Source organism: Phyllobates terribilis, unplaced genomic scaffold (genome assembly GCF_046119375.1).
Source record: "Phyllobates terribilis strain yellow unplaced genomic scaffold, ASM4611937v1 Scaffold_247__1_contigs__length_2908721, whole genome shotgun sequence".
Lineage (NCBI taxonomy): Eukaryota > Metazoa > Chordata > Amphibia > Anura > Dendrobatidae > Phyllobates > Phyllobates terribilis.
The window spans coordinates 510,600-516,028 of NW_027363007.1; the positions used below are offsets into that span (position 1 = coordinate 510,600).

The 5,429-nt window shown below is 47.3% G+C and overlaps 1 long non-coding RNA gene and 1 pseudogene across 1 annotated transcript; one reads left to right on the forward strand and one right to left on the reverse strand.

Moving 5' to 3' along the window:
- Positions 1-354: 354 nt before the first annotated feature.
- Positions 355-5,227, reverse strand: LOC141217713 (uncharacterized). Its single transcript, XR_012286499.1, has 3 exons — positions 5,162-5,227; positions 4,062-4,222; positions 355-1,167 (listed from the first exon to the last, which is right to left on the reverse strand). It is a non-coding gene; the product is annotated as an uncharacterized lncRNA (long non-coding RNA).
- LOC141217721 (U2 spliceosomal RNA) lies at positions 3,208-3,321 on the forward strand (annotated as a pseudogene).
- Positions 5,228-5,429: the final 202 nt, after the last annotated feature.

The following is a 5,429-nucleotide window of genomic DNA, read 5'->3' on the forward strand; positions in this document are numbered from 1 at the left end:
ACTCCATGTGACTGCAGTCATGTGAATCCTCACAGCATGTGTACTGTGCGCGTAATAAGGATTCTCCAGCATCGGGAGCACAGGCATGTGACAGCAAGTATGTGATTTGCATATATACGGTCACATCCCAACTAGACATATCCGGCCTTGCTCAATGCAAGCACATTGAGTGGAGCCAGACACGTCTAGTCGGAATGTGGTCTGAAGTATGCAAATCACATACTTGTGGTCACATAACAGCCCGTTCCCGGCACCGGAAAATCCTCGCAGTGCGTGCAATTTGAGAATTTAAAAGTCTGCAGTTACATAGACTGTAGACTTGTACCCCAAGGCCGGACAATCCCTTCTGCAAAATAGGAGATAAATGTATGATCGGTAGGGGTGCTCTAACCACAGGGTCCTCCAGTAATCCTGAGGACAGAGGTTCCAAAGTCTGCTGTGTGAATGGAGTGATCGTGCGCATGCATAGCCAGTGCTCCATTCATGTCTGTGGGAGCAGTCATGCGCATGCATAGCCATCACTCCCATAGATGCACACATGCTTCATTCACAAAGCTGTATCTAGGACCACCGCTTTCAAAACTGCTGGGGGCTGCAGCAGTCAGACTCCCAGTGATCAGACATTTATCAACAACCTTGTGGATAGGTGATTAAACATTATTTATGGGACAACCATAGCCATAGATGTAGAAGAGAAAAAAAGCAGAATAAACAGTAATAGATGAGCTAAAAACATGAAATTTATCAAAATATGTCTTGAAAAATCTCACGCTTCCAGGTGGATCGACGGCGCTTTCCTTGACCTGAACGGAGAAAGCATGGAAGCCGAGGTGGACGAATTCCTCCGAGAGGTCTACAAGATGATGAAACTGTTTCAGCAGAAGCAGAAGACGTTAGAAGAGGAGAAGAAAAAGGCGTCTCAACACCGGACACTGTCTGAAGATAAGGATTCGGTGGACGAGGAAAAGAAGGAAAGCCGCATAGTTCTCATGTGTTCTGCCATCACCGAGCAAATCAAGGCTTTTAAGGTAGATGCATCAAATAATGGATATATCAGTAATCTGGGCCCGGTTTGCTGGAGCGCGCTGTTACCTCCCAATCCCAGCCAACTTTAGCACAGTGGTTACTATCGAGACAGCAGCGGTGGTCGGTCTCCTAGGCAACGATCTGTAAACAAAAGAAAAGTCTTAATATCTCAAGAACGGCTGCAAATGTCAAGAAGCAGTAAATTGCAAAAGTGCAGGTTTTTACAATATCTATGAAGATGGGAATAACCCTTTAATTCATTTTTGTAGCCGTAATCCCGGGACACTGATTATGATTGACTCCTTTTCAGGAATATATCCCTCTGGTGAGCATCCTTTGCAACCCATGCCCCTCCTATATATCCATCCTGGCCTCCATGTGTCCAGCCTGCCCCCCTTCATATATCCATTCTGTCCCATATATCTATATATATCTATATCTATATCATATATATATAACAGTTTTGATTTATATATATCCATCCTAGCCCCCCCATATATGCATCCCACCCCACCCCATATATCTATCCAGGTCCCCACGTGTCCAGCTTGCCCCCCTTCACCTCCATGCGTCCATCCAGGTCCCCACGTGTCCAGCTTGCCCCCCTTCACCTCCATGCGTCCATCCAGGTCCCCACGTGTCCAGCCTGCCCCCCCTTCAGCCCCATGCGTCCATCCAGGTCCCACGTGTCCAGTCTGCCCCCCCTTCAGCCCCATGCGTCCATCCAGGTCCCACGTGTCCAGTCTGCCCCCCCTTCAGCCTCATGCGTCCATCCAGGTTGCCACGTGTCCAGCCTGCCCCGCTTCAGCCCCATGCGTCCATCCAGGTCCCCACGTGTCCAGCCTGCCCCCCCTTCAGCCTCATGCGTCCATCCAGGTCGCCACGTGTCCAGCCTGCCCCCCCTTCAGCCCCATGCATCCATCCAGGTACCCACGTGTCCAGCCTGCCCCCCCTTCAGCCCCATGCATCCATCCAGGTCCCCACATGTCCAGCCTGCCCCCCCTTCAGTCCCATGCATCCATCCATGTCCCCACATGTCCAGCCTGCCCCCCCTTCAGCTCCATGCGTCCATCCATGTCCCCACATGTCCAGCCTGCCCCCCCTTCAGCCCCATGCGTCCATCCATGTCCCCATGTGTCCAGCCTGACCCCCCTTCAGCCCCATGCGTCCATCCATGCATCCTGGGTAGGTGTTTATGCCCCTGCATCCATCCATCCTGGGTAGGTGTAAATGCCCCTCCAGCCATCCATCCTGGGTAGATGTATATGCTTTTCCATTCATCCATCCATCCTGGGTAGGTGTATATGCCCCTCCATCCATCCATCCATCCATCCATCCAATCTATCTATCTTTCTATCCCTTCCTTTCTGAGATAAGCTGCAATAATGCATTTGTCCTTTGCTACACCTTTGCACATACGCCATATACCTAATCAGTGGCCTTGTTATCAGCTGCTACTCTTTTAATTCAACTGTCCCATCAGTTGGGTGTTGCTGAGTACCACGCATTTAAAAAAAATGTGGGGCCGTTGCGATTTCTTTAGTGAAATGCTGGCTCCCTCTGAAAGAGCACTGACTTCTTTAATTTTCTATCTATGGATGAAAAAAAGATAAAAAAAAGTTTGGTCTGAGATGTTGTTTTAAAGTGCTACCTATGTCTGTCAATCAGAGCATCCTATTGGTTTTCACCCAGGCAGATAGATTGCTTGCAATAGATGTAATGAGTGAATGGAACAATGGAATAATGCAAGAGAATGGGACAATGGAACAATGGAATAATGCTAGAATGGAAGAATGGAACATCATTGCACATGTCATAATGGGCTCCTAGCCTTTATCTGGCTGTGCTTCGGCAGTCAGCTACAGTCTGCAGGGAGCCTGCAGACTAGGAAGAAGGTGGACCGCCGCTTGTTTGTTCACTAATTAGTTATCCTCTCCCCATCCCCTTGTCTGCAGGTACATGGGACATTGGGGGGGAGGGGAGAATGTTTGAAAATAGGCAGACTCATGCAGATTAAAAATGCATGCGTGGGCTGCAGCTGCAACAAGCAGTAAAGTTGTGGGTTTTAAGATGTCTATTGATGAACAACATGTCCTCCTAAGGGGAGTCTTTGTCCCTATCCCTACAATGGGTGCATTCTTGAAGCCAGGGTGCAGTCATAGGCCAAAACCAATTCAGGTTATCGCTTCTCGGCCTTTTGGCTAACATCAAGTGTAGTATCTGTTCTCATTTAGTATATGTGCTTAGCTTTTACCAATATATTGCATTGCAATGTTATCTATCTATCTATCTATCTTCCCGGCTGCTTGTTTTCCCTCTATCCACACCCTCCTCTTCTTTGATTGACAGCTCTGGCTTCATAGAACCAGAGAAGGAAGGAGACAGAGGTAAAACAAGCAGGTGGGAAGGTGTATATAAAGGATTGGCCCACGCCGTGATCCACGGAGCGCTTGTACTTGGTTTCAACAGTCATTCTGTGCTGACAGTCCCTTTAAAATCAGTGTTTCCCAAACTCCAGTCCTCACGGCCCCCCACAGGTCATGTCTTCAGGATTTCCATAGTATTGCACAGGTGAGAGAATTCCTGATTCCTTGATGATACTTTCATCACATGTGTAACACTGAGGAAATCCTGAAAACCTGACCTGTTGGGGGCCATGAGGACTGGAGTTTGGGAAACACTGCTTTAAATGGAGCGGTGCTGCAGTTTTATTATTCAGCAATTAGCAGGATCCCCCAACAATTTCTTAAGCAATGAGAAAATGCAGTCCCTAATGATGTCCTCTGACAATAAGCGGATGACGGACAGCAGATGCATTGGGTTCTGCATTTCTTGGAGAATGGGATGGGGCAGCTTCTGTCTTCTCAGTGATACAATCAGGAAGGAGATGCAGCGTGAGACATGACCTGTCTACATCTTTGATCTGATCATCAATACAGAGGGCTGATTGGTGAAGACAGAGGGAAAGGCTAATAAAATTATTAAAAAAAACTTCGTTTTTCGGCTGCCACTTCCTCTGGGGTCAGTATGCCAACCTCATTGACTTCATAGCACTTGCCAGAGTGGGCAGACACGATTTATTGCCTTTACACACGTCACCTCCACACAGGGCGATGCTGCTACGACGCCTCTGTAGTGATCAAACGTTGAGTCAAACAGCAGGGCTTTAAGAGGGCTGCCCTTTTCAATCTTGGGACTAAAACACAAAAATAAGACATCCTGTTAAAGGGGATAAAGGTAAGTAAACCGCGTTCAGTCCAGAGTGATGAATTCCAAAAGATAAAGTTTATTCCGCCATCACATAACGTTTCGACCTGTTATAGGTCTTTATCAAGTATATACAAAGACATACAGGGATACTGATCCCCTTTAAGGAAAATCAGTGGCCAGAACCCTTTAAATTCCCCTTAAATGGTCCAAAACTGAAACTGTGGGAACAATATAATCCACTTAGGGTTCAAACTTACAGTCAAGGGTTTGATAAAATTATCTACACCCTTGTGTCTCCAGAAAGCATAGCGTACGTTCACGTGCTGAAAATGCCGACCAGTGCTGGAGTGAGCGGAGGTCCGCAGCTTGTGACACTCCTGCTGTAGTGAAACTACAGATCCCAGCAGACTGACGGTCTCTCATCAAGTTATGCTGGGAGCCGCAGTTTCACAAATAGTGCTAGAGGATCCATGTCAGAAATATGAGGCTGCCACTAGGGTTTCTCCCACAAATATGTAATCGGACGTGGAGCAGAACTGCACGTGGATGAGCCATATTCTCTATCTGTGAACATACTACTCCTTCACTCAGATTCTAAGTGGTTCTGCAGCGCATCTGTGCAGAGCAAGCTGTCAATCAAAATCCGGGCCGGGTTTACAGCCGTCACCCCTGATATAGCGAGAGGTGCTGTGATCCAAGACTGTAGCCGCTCCGTGCACAACGATGAGTGAAGGCCGGCGGCTGCAGGGAGGAAAGAAGTTAATTTTCTCCCGGTACCTACACTATCAATAAGGCGGCCGGGCAGCATTGTAACAATATTTATCTGCAGATTAACCCTATACCTGCAGGTACATAGCATTTTCCAAGGTGACAGGTTCCCTTTAATAAAGAGAAGATGGATAGAGCCGCATTAGTCCGTACTCACGGTGGAAGCCTCCTGACAACTTCTTGAAGAACACTTTCCACATTTGTTCCAAGCTTCCCCGACATCTAATAGAAATAAACAGAGAAATGAATTTCTTAATACAGTTTAGAACTCGGCTACAATGAATCAGAAGAAATGAAACCTGTTTGAAGCTGACAAGCAATCAAGCCCCTCCGTAAGCCACACAGAACATGGCTACTTATGTCATCTGCAGGTGATTAAAGGAACCTGTCATGCTGAAATGGTATAAGATCTGTAGGGGATGTTG